The sequence below is a fragment of the Arachis duranensis genome, chromosome 7 (genome assembly GCF_000817695.3).
Source record: "Arachis duranensis cultivar V14167 chromosome 7, aradu.V14167.gnm2.J7QH, whole genome shotgun sequence".
Taxonomy (NCBI): Eukaryota; Viridiplantae; Streptophyta; class Magnoliopsida; order Fabales; family Fabaceae; genus Arachis; species Arachis duranensis.
Genome location: NC_029778.3, coordinates 8,742,944 through 8,755,564, shown reverse-complemented (window position 1 = coordinate 8,755,564; position 12,621 = coordinate 8,742,944).

Below are 12,621 nucleotides of genomic sequence, written 5' to 3'. Positions count from 1 at the left end.
CCTTAAAATCTCACTAAAAAGCTTAGTTAACCAACTGATGCCTTTCTCTCCAAGGCCCTTCCAAACTCCAATTGGAATATTTTCTGGTCCTACTGCCCTGCCATTTTTCATTCACTTTAGAACCTCTTTTACCTCGAAGTCACGAATCCTTCGATAGTAGTCGAAGTTTTGATCTTCTTCCCTCCAACCAAGGCTCAGAAGAGTCTCTGTCCTGCATTAAATAATTCGTAGAAGTATCTCTTCCACCTTTCATTGATCTTTTCATCTTGAGTCAAAACCTCCACGTTTTTATCCTTTATGCACTTAACCCGATCCAAGTCTCTTGTTCTTTTTTCACGGCTCTTTGCGATTCTATATATTCATTTTTCTCCTTCCTTCGTGCCTAAAGACTGGTAGAGACCATCATATGCTCTTGTTCTTGCTTCACTTACAACCACTTTTATCTCTTTCTTAGCCGCATTATATTTTTTCTAATTATCTGCATTGCGGCACAAAGACCACTCTTTAAAGCACTTTCTTTTTGCCTTCATCTTTTTTGTACATGTGCATTCCACTACCAGAATTTCTTGTCTCTTGGTCCTATCCTTCTAGATTCACCAAAACTTTCTTTTGCTATTCTTCTAATAATTTCTACCATCACCTTCAACATCTCCTATATGTTTCTATCATCTTTCCACTTTGCCTCTTCTCGTACCCGTCTTAGGATATCACCCTGCATGACGTGACGTATCAGTTAAGACTCAACATTGATGGAGATCCAGCTAGTAGCTGCATCGATAAGTGGGAATAGTTCTATGATGGATGATCTATTGAGGACCTCCGTCAGGATCTGCTAGGTGTTGTTCTGGCCCCCATGATAGACAGTCGCAAAATAAGTAGACTGTCAATCTTACTTAATTTCATAATATTATTTGCGAGTAGTTGGAAGAGCATCTGACGGAGGAGCGTCTACTGGATTACACCAGAGGATACATCATGCAGATCATTGAAGGCATTTTGTTTTCGGATGCATTTGACTCTCGGGTGCATATGAGTTGGTTGTCTCTATTAGATGACCTTGATCTATATGGGACATTGTCATGGGGGGTAGGCGTGTTGGCGTGGCTTTACCGCCAGATGTGTCGTTCCACAGATTATCGTAAACAAAACTTGGGTGGATACGGTGATTTGCATCTCTCTTGGGCATATCATATACCTTTGTGTCGACCAGATGCATTTGACCAACATCGATTTTTCCTGATTGATAGGTATGTTTATCATTTTTTATATTATTTCTTAAACTAACGAAATAGTTTTGTGGTTTCTAAATATTCGTTGATGTTATAGGTGGGTGGGGTTAGAGCCCCCTAGTAACAAAGTTGACATCAGGCTTCGATAGTGGAGGCATGTCCTCAAAGGGATTGGTATCTATAACGCAACTCATAAACATTTAAGACTTGTAATTGAATATTAAATAACTTTTCTTTGTGTATATCACATTTTTTGGTATCGGTGAACAGATTGACTGGACGCCATATGCTGACCCACTCATCCAGCATATAATTCCACAAGGGATCGCTAGTCTGAAGTCTCTGCTGTAGTAGTATGCCCGCTGATGTGCTTTGCCATCAATGACTGCATCAGGTAGACTGTATTGTGCGTCAGTTTGGTGGCCTTTAGCACATTCTGACCAAGCCACTAAACATCGACGAGATGCATGGAAACAATGGGAGATTCGGCAGAGGCGAGTGATACCTTGATTTCTTGGGGGTGGCAGGAGATGTGGGCAACTTAGGAAGGCCACAGACTCCATATACATCATGCATTCGATCTGCGTCCATCACAACAATATTTGCGATGGTACTTTCAGTAGGCGTACATAGAGTTGGTTGGTCAGGGCGAACAGCAGTTAGTGGTTAGAGGAGTTGTGCTAGATAATCTCCAAATCCGTCATCTGGATGCTCCAGATTTGCATTAGCCAAAGGATGAGGAGCTTCCCCAGGTGCGGCCTCGAGGAGGGAGAGAGACGAGGTAAAGCTCATCCTAGACGTGGGGCTGTAGCGGCCGGCCATTACAGAGCTTCTGTGAGCCCATCGACAGGTATAGCCGAGGCACATCAGGATGAGCGTGGTGAATAGGTGGTTGGAGATCTTTCAAGATCCGTCCATAGAGACTATTTGACACTTGGACCTCCAAGTACTTCACAATCGTCAGAGGCCGAGCCCAGTCATCAGGGCTTTATTGCAAAGACGGGGACCAGTGATCATTATCATATTCTTTTGATCCACAGTTCTCGCCCATCAGACGACCAAAATAATCAGTGAACTCCCTATGTGACTTCGAATATGCTGCGTTAACGAGCACTTTCTTCAAGTCCTTGTTCTTGAAGTATGTCATGAAGTTGGCAACAATGTATTTTGCAAAATACGCCTGGAAGACATACGACGGTTCTCATCCACTTTCATTGGCGTTCAACACAGCATCAATTATTTTGTACCTGTTTGAAATCACCAAGAGGTCTAGCTGGGGTGTCACATGTTGCCTCAGATAAGAAAGGAAAAATGACCAAGTTTCACCCTTGATTACGGTAAATACAATAGGCAATATGTTTGATATGCCATCTTGAGCAATAACCATGAGCAAAGTGTTTACGTATTTACCATACAAGTAGGTTTCATTAATGAAAATAAGTAGTTTGCAGTGCTTAAAAGTATCAACACACGAAAAAAATGTCCAGAGCACCTGATGAAGTTTGACACTATCGACTGAAGCAGGCCAAAACTGTGTTACAAGTTGCCTAAGTACCTAAAAAACCCTCAGTTGTTATAACATATAAGTGGTGACTTAATTAAGCACTTATAAGTAACAGCAATATAATGAATCTTACTAGGTAAGTACAACTGCATTGCGAATGAGCAATGAGAAAGATCGGTGTATAATTACTCCAAATCTCCATATATCCTAACAATAACTCTCTGCTTTCCAAGTTAAATCTTTCTGTACGACACTTGTAACTGAAGTGATTTTCTACACCACCTTCCAGAACCCTTATGCTGATGGTTGGATCTGCTTTGGCCATTGTGAATATGTGCTAAGCAGTTACCTTCAAGGCCAACCTTCCATGGTATTGGTCCATTGGTATTTGAATGCAAGTATGAGGACCAATGTATCTCCTCACTTCCTACTTTTCTTGCTTTTAGCAATAAGATATGTCTATGTTCCATTGACAACCATAACTAAATTCAGTACACTATACAACATACCTTAACTCGTCACTCTCTAGTATCTTATACTTCACACCCCTCCTAATGTTATATGTCTTAACTACCATAATAACTTCCTCATTATTTTCATATTGTTATCTGATGCCAAGGCATCTTAGGCTAGTTTCACTAGCCTTTTTCTTTTGATTTCATTAGGTTTTATGCACTTTCTTGAGCTATAAGTAAGTATTTGGATAAGGATTTCATGCACACCTTGCTTCAAGCAAATTTGGTTATTTATGTGCTTTTCATAAGATTTTATGTAACTTTTATTTGATGATTGAATGATGCAAATATCTTATGAATTATAGCAAACTTTGATGCAAATATTTGGTTGATGATAGGTGGAAAGAAAGCTAAGAAAAGAAAAGCAAACAAGCAACAAAAAAGTCATGGAAGGAAGCAAAGGGAAGCAACGTTGGAGCCAAAGTTGGTGCTCCATCGTTGCCTCAAATGTTATATTCAAGAGGTGCATAGTTGGAGCCAAAGTTAGAGCTCCAACTATGCCTCAAACGTTGGCCAAGAAAGGTGCATAATTGGAGTCATAGTTGGACCTCCAACTATGCCTCCAACTACTCATCTAAGAGACTATAGTTGGACCTCCAACTATGCCTCCAACTACAACTATGGTGTGCAACGTTGGAGCCAAAGTTGGTGCTCCAACATAGCTGGCAACATCAAGGTGAAGGGGTGCCAACGTTGGAGGGAACGTTGGGGGTCCAACATTACCTCCAACGTGCGCGATAATTTTGAAGTTTTGGGATTGAAAAATCGTGCAGCAACGCGTACATGTAGGTGAAGATTTTGGCTATATGGCGCGTACGCGTGGAGGACGCGCACGCGTGGGTAGTCTAATGTTTGTGCTTAAACGTTGGGTCCAACGTTGAGTCCAACGCTGGGTTAAACTTTAGGGCCAATGTCCCAGCCCTGTTGGGCAAAGTTTGACCCAACGTTTGAGCTCAAACGTTGAAACTCCAACGTGAGCTTCAACGTCAATCCAACTTCAATACAAAAGGCACCCATGCAGAGTATGAATGTTAACTCCCAAACGTCCCCATCAACATCACAAAAGGCCACTTTCAACTAGCTTCAACAGAGGCCAAAGGTTTCAGTCCAAGTACTTGAAGATTGAATGAAGAAAGTGTATAAATAGATTAGAGTTTAAGTTAGAAAAAGAGGGGGGCTTACACATTGAGTACTGTAACTCCGCCCAATTTACTTTCTCTGCATTTTAGTTTTGGTCTAATGTACTTTTCAATTCCAATTTCCATTCCCAGAACTATGAACAACTAAACCCCTTTCATTGGGTTAGGGAGCTCTGTTGTAATTCAATGGATCAATAATAATTTTCATTCTTCTTCTTCTTTCTTTTCTCTTGATTTCACTAAAAAGCTTTCGATCTTCATCCAATTGGGTAGCTGTCTTGGAAAAGAAGCTATTCATAATTGGATCTCCTTTGAACCTTGGAAGAAGAATGAGGAGATCATGCTAGAAATGATTTCTCATGTTGGACCGGATTGAGGTTTGGATGGATATAGTGACATATAATCCTACCAACACTTTGATTTGGAAATACATGTGGTATAATCAGTGACCATACTTCATCTATTTCCATGAGCAATTAAATCAAGGAATTGGGCAAATGTTCAAGCTTAGAGAGATTGAATTCCCAAGGAATTGGGATTCAATCACCTAAGATTGCCAAGGAGATCAATGAATGCATTGATTGAGGAAGAGATGAGAATGAACTTGATCCGGAGAATGCAACATCTCCTAAGCCCAATGAACTCCCCATCTCTGATATACCCATTCTCTTTATTTTCTGTTATTTACTTTCATGCTTAATCACCCCATTCCCATTTATTTTCCTGCACTTTAAGCTTCTGCACTTTAATTTCTTTTTATTTAATTTCAGTCATTTACATTGTAACACCCTACCACACTAAGCTTTACGCTTAAGTCATAAAATAGAGGTGGTGTGGTATTACGACCTTTAAAATAAAATGAGTATGTATAATAGTAGAAGAATTATAATATGCTAGGAGCCTTGAAAAATAGGGGAAATAAAAATCACGATTTAAAAGCGCAACGCTCAAGAAACGAGTTAACTTGCGTCCTAAGAAAATCATAATTATTAAACATAAGATAACAGAAGTAAGAATAGAGTGCCAAAGATACAAAATAACAAGCTCCTACTCAACCCGCGAAGTCAAGACTAGCCGGAGAATATTTACATATATATACTTACATATCCAAAACTCAAAAGTACATATACATAATCCTGCCTCTCCATAAACATCTAAGAGGATCAAAAAGAACAAGTTATGCGGAGAGAAAGTTAAGTACATATATATACATCACTGTACAACAAAACTACCCAGTAACCCCTCCACTTTAAGAGTCCAGACGCCTAACGAGATGGCTCCGACCTGCATCTGAAAAATAACAACATAGTATAGAATGAGAACCGGAGGTTCTCAATATGGTAAAGGTGCCATACACATAATATATAAGGTCCTGGGAATGCCAGAGGCAATCCTAGAACGCCGACACTCAGATTATAGAGCTTAAAGTGTTAGACAGAAGCCATAAAAGGTGGTCTTCTAAGAATATTTAAACCTAACTTAACTTAACCTTAAATCTAAGTCTCATACTGCCATTCCTTCATACCTCCAACTCCATCATGCATTTTCACAGACAAATAGACAAATAAAGGCAAACACAAGAAGGTTACAATTACTACAGGTAACAAGTACACATTTAGCATGGCAAGTACATATAGGCACACCCAATTAAGGCACAAGCAAGTAGTTTAAGTAATATGCATATGATGCATGCCTGTCCTAGGGCGGATGAGGCTCATCTGTCGGTTATCCAGCCAACCCGACAAGTCTGAATTGTACTTAGACTGTCCCCCGATGTGCATCCCCAAGAGTCTATGCATAGTTTTTTCTCAAATAATCAATATTGCTCAATGGGGGTAATATTCCCGTGAATTTATATAGTGCCCGGTCACACTTATGTCATAGGGTCAACAGAGTGTCGAGTTTTCAACCTGGTACACGTAGTGGCTAGCCACGGTACTTAATCCAGGGAACCTTGTATCTCAGATCATTAAATCATTCAAGCCAAATTTCATGCATAATATTTTATCAGAAAATCCAATCAATTATCATATATGACTCACCCATAACATTTTATCATCAATTCATTACTTTTCAATTTTACTTCACCTCCAAGTTATCCTCATCTCCTAACTTCATCTGATTATCAAATTTAACACTAATATTCATGACTAAAGGAATGAAAATAGAGGTTTAGAGGTTTAAAATTTAGTTTGAAACATTAAAATCATGTTTGCTGAAATGGGATCCACGCGTGAGTCGTGGCAACGTAAAACTGCAGCTCGCGTGCGCGTCCTTTTATCATGCGTATGCGTGGGTGTAAACTTCATGTCACGCGTACACGTGAACAAGCTTGTTTACTCGTTACGCACACGCATGGGACTCGTCGCATATGCATGGCCGAAAATTTGCTCCACACGTACGCGTGAGCATACGTCTTTTAAAAAAATATAAGGCAGATGCAGTAGTGATGCAGCAATAGCAGAATTGATAAAAGAGAGTTGCAGAGTTTGGTTCAAACACAGTTTATAAACTCAAACTTCCAAAGAGCATAACTCGATCATTTTAAATCATTTTTCTTTCGTTCTTCAAACGGCATAAACTTCACGAATCCAATTTTCATTTAAAAGAAGTTGAAATCAATTTGGAGTTATGGAAGCCAAGTTATATCCCACCAAAGTTTAGCCCAAAACCAAAAGTTGGTAAACAATTGTAAACCTCATTTTCATTCCATTCCATTCTTTTCCAATTCTAACAATACTAACTCAAAAACCAACATTAATACTCAATAAATTCTACATCATTTTATCAATCTCCATTCCATAATATTACACAATTCCCAGCAACAACACTCAACCAACTATATTCATCAACCACAACATTTAACACATTCAATCATGGTTCTCTCCAAAACAACATAACAACCACCATTCATAATCAATTACTAATTATCCACAAACACCAACCAAATATATTTGACAATAAATTGCTAAACATTAACATACACCTGCATTCCAACTTATCCTATGGTCATTTAGCCTAAGTTTTCACAGAACATTATATATTAAATGCAAGAAACCTAAACCATACCTTGACCGATTTCCACGTAATGACCAAAGCTATTTATTCAAAACCAAGGCAGCCCCTCAAAACTCAACTAATCAGCTTCCTCCAAGTTCTAGTATTCACAATTTCAAGCTCCAATTATTTATTCACAACCTAATACACATTTATAACACATATATACCCAATTGAATACTAAAAGCTCAAATTTAATGAAATTAAAGTAAAATTGTCGTATCCTCACCTTACTCAAGCTTCACATAAGCAAGAGTGAACGTTTTTCTTAAGCTAATTGGATCCTAAAACATCAAAAATCAAAGAAATTCAACCTTCATATTAAAAAATTCAAAAATTGGGGGAAAAGAGGGCTGGTAGTGATTAAACAAGTTACCAGTGAAATTGTTCCGGTAGAAACGTAGAGCTCAACACGGTGAACGCGTGGCCACAAACGATGTGGCGATTGGAGCTCGGACGGAGAAGTTACGGTGTACGGAAGTTAACGTGAGGGTTTGACGTTCTTCCTTTTCTCTCCTCTGTTGCCCTTTGATCCTGCCAAAATGAGGAGAAGAAGAATGTGGCTTTTACTTAAAGGGCTTGTCCGGTTGGGTCCACGACCCGTTTTGAGCCCGGTTCAATCGGTTTGACCCGTTCGATCCAATTTTGGACCGATTTCTTCGAAATTGGTGTCAAAATTTTTGTTTCGATGAGCTCTATCCTAATTTGATATAATATTCACATTTCTAATCCTCCTTATTAAAAATTAATTTATTGACTAATTATTTACTAATTTAACCGGGATTTACATACATTCCATGCAATTTACTTTTCCCGCAATTTAATTTTCTACAATTCCAAATTCAAATCTGCTTAGTTCAACTAGAACAACCCTCCAATCAAAGTTGATCAACCAATCAATTCCTGTGGGATTCGACCTCACTCTATTGTGAACTTTTACTTGATGACAATCCGGTGCACTTGTCGGTGGAAATTTGTTGAGAGACAAATTTTCGTGCATCATTATCCAATTTCAAACTCATTGATGGGATTATCCTCGAGGCCTCCTTAACTAAATATACAATCTAAAGTTATTGCCTCGAGATTTAATGAGAAAAAGTGATCTGGTCGATCATATGATCGAAAAATGGCAAGTTGTGTCAGTATGATTTGTGTGTCACCATATATAGTAGTTCATCTCAGCCCCTCATCCGAAATTTCAGTTGGTTTAGCTTCAACATCTTCATTGTCATCAGGGTTAACTCGATAGGGATCCATCATCAGGTCTCTAATAGCAAGACCCTCATGACTTTCAACATCAGCTTGCATCATACCATCATTAGAATCTTTGACATTTGACCCCTTTTTTACTACTTTCAGGTGACATATTTAAGTCAACCATCATCTTTCGAATATTTCTCCTAACTGTCCCACTTAAAGGGGTTTCATCAATAGTATCCGCAGAAGTTCCTCCACCCTAGTCGACTAGAAAAATAAATAATTCCAACAGATGAAAATTTGTCCAACGTGTTGTCAGACCCTAATAAAACGTATATCTTCGTCATCACGTAACCGATACCAAATTTACAAAAATATAAAATCTTATCAAAACCGTTATCAAATAAAAAAATAACAAAATAATAATAATAATTATAATCTATGATATACCTTTTGTAAAATAAAGTATTATCTACTTTGGATAGATATCTGTAATAAATTTTTGTTCACTCTTTTATGTGTTGTTGTCTAATAATATATAATATCAAATTTTTTAACACTGTTAAATTTTTTATTTCAAATAATATATACAAATACTAATTTAGCAGAATTAAACACGATAAATACCTCCTCATCATATGTTATTTTACCGTCATAATAATTTATAAAATTGTCCATTAGATATAACTATCTATATGTTAATATGTCATTTTAATACCGCATGTCAGAAAATAACAATCAATTGAAATGTTGTGTCATATAATATATTTTATAAACATATGTAAAATTAAATTAGTTTTTGAAAATATACATATAAATTATTTTTATCATAAAATTTTTAAAAAATAAATCAAATTAGTTTTTAGACAAATATTATGTATCATCTGATATATAATAAATTTATGTAAAATTAAATTAATTTTTAAAAATACACGTGCGAGTCATTTGTACTCCTAAAATTATACGGATAGGTCATGTTTACTCCTGAAATTTTAATGTCTAGTGTACTGACTGAAATTTTAATAAGTCTAGTGTAATCTCGCCATCATTCCTAATGTAACACAAAACGCATTATATTACCTCGAATATTACACTAGAACAAAGCATCTCATTGCAAAAATTTATTTATTTATATTAGCTAAATAAACTCAAGCTTATCAATATATATTCAGTAAAATATTTATATTCACAAAACCTTATAAATAATAGGTAATTAAATCACATAGTTTCACTAATGTAAGAATATATAGCTAGGTACTTGTGCAAAACATATCCATAGTAACAACAGAACTTAGGATATATGTTGATAGTTGAATAGTTGATATAGCAATGGAACACAACGCACACACAATAGTGTAACCCCTTTTGTATATTTTTAGTAATAATGGGCTTAGAGGCCCAATTAGAAGTCCAAAAAGGCTAGTAAAAAACAAGTGTTCTTGACCCGAGACAAATTTTTAAATGGAGATTGGATTTACGACGGATTAGTTCTTGAGCAACTGGGGTAAGAGATATCATGAGAAACCATAAAAAAAATCAAAGGCAGAGGAGAGGAGAAAAGAGTTGAGTTCTGAGATCTGGGTTAAATTATTAATGATATCGCAATCAATTTGGGTTGGTCGTCACTCATCTGCTTAAGTAAGTATTGGGTTTGAATTCTATTTTATGAATGCAGCAACCCATTGACTAACAATATACCCTTAAATAAAATTCAGATATGTGACAGATTAATTCTTGACTTGTCGGACATTTATTTGAGCCAAGATGTGTCACATTATTCACAGTGTAAAGAATAAGGCTGATTTTAAAAAATATTGGTATTTTTGTTAAAAATAAAATTATTTAATATAATTACAGACAGTAAATTTTGTAGGTGAGAACTGCAAAATCAACATGTGACAATATTCTGGCCAACACACAGGGATGTGGTGAACACATGACAACAGTTTAACTAAGTGAATTTATTATTATTATTATAAAAAAGTTAGTTTTATTTTAGTTTGTTAAAAAATTAAAAATAATCAGTTCATAAGTACATCCAATAATAATACGATATATAAATATTTTTATAAAAAATATTTTACACGTCTTTATGAGTGGATCATTCTGGTATGAAATATATGGATGAAGGCGCATGTGTTAGTGTGACTCAGCGCATAAGTTCATCCAAACAAAAAACCTGAAAAATGCCAGCCCAAAAAAGACTGAAAAACTTTGAAGATTAAAGAAAATAACCACTTTAGCCAGCGACAAACCCTTAAGTGGAGCTCAGTACCCCGGCAGATTAGTCCTTGACCTGCCGGGTTGGAGGATACCGTGGGAAACAAAAAAAAACCACTTCTATTAAAAAAAACAAAAGAAAATAACAACTTCACACCCGGAAAATTAAATAAAAGAAGATAATCTAATTCGAAAAAGATAATAACCAAATTTATATTAAGATTTCGGAAACAAATAATGAAACCATTTTTTTGGGATTTTTTTATTTTCATAAATTAAATAACTATAATAATTATCGAAATAAATAATTTAAAATATAATTACTGGAATAAATATCTCTCTTATCTCATTTACACGGAAAATAAGATAAGTTTGTATGTATTTCGTATATACATATTTTATTTACACCGTAAATGAGATATATATTTTTTTAAAATTAAAATAATAAAAAATATTAATAATATCAATAATCCAAATTTTTAGCAAGTAATTAGTACATAAAAAAAGTTAGTAAAAGAAACTAAAATAGATATATTTGATCAATTAGTACTAAAAAGAGTACATAAAAAATTTTAAATTAAATTATTATCCAATTTGATTGATTTAAATTTAAAAAATAAAAAATTCGTACGTATTCAAGGAAAGTTTCATGATGAGAATAAATTCGGTAATTGTGCCCACCTCTAAAAATTGAAAGATAGGAGGTGTGAAGTTGATGGACGGTAAATAAAACACAAAATATAAAAAGATGAGATAATCGTTTACCAATTGTTAAGAGAGGTTGATGGGATAATAGAAAGAGAATTGAAACGGCTATCTCCCACGTGGGTTATATTATATGAAAATTACATGCCAAGTGATCTCATGCATGTATATTTCCAGCTGGTCCAACTTTAAAATTTTACTGAGATCAAATACAAAAATATTTTACTTAATATAAAAAAAAACCATCAACTTAATTCCGCATAAAATAATTTAATATCTGTCATAGGGCATATAGTATAAAATAAACTCCCACTAAACCAAGGTATCATAAATATTGACACCCATCTGAGCAGTGTGCTCATGAAAGACTTTAGGGATCAATCCCTTGGTTAATGGGTCTGCTAGCATATACTCTGTTCCTATACGTTCTATGAAAATCTATTTTTCTTAAACTTTGTCCTTGACAACTAAGAGCTTGATGTCTATATGCTTCGATTTTGTCAAGCTCTTATTGTTATTGGAGTATAGTACTACTGATTTATTGTCACAAAATATCTTTAATGGCCTTCTAATGTCATCTATTATATGAAGCTTAATGACAAAGTTTCGCAACCATATGCCATAAAATCGGAAATAGAGTACCCAATAATCTCCAAATTTTCTGATCTCCGATAAATAAGCATGTAATCATTTGTTCTCTTCAGATAATGCATTACTCATTTTAACAGCTATCCAATGATCTATTCCCGGATTGCTCAACTATCTACACAACACTCCCACTATAAATGATATATTGGGACGTGTGCAAACTTGAGCATATATTAAGCTCCCTAGTACTGATGCATAAAGTTTATCATGTATTGTTGTCTTCTCAAAATTATTTTTAAGGCATTACTTGATACTGAACTTGTCTCCTTTAGCTACGGGTGTGTCCATTGGTCTACAACTTTTCATGCCATATCTACTTAAAATCTTTTCGATATAGTTCTTTTGTGATAATTCAAGAGTACCTTGAGAGCAATCTCTTAGTATCTCGATTCCTAATACAAAAGAGG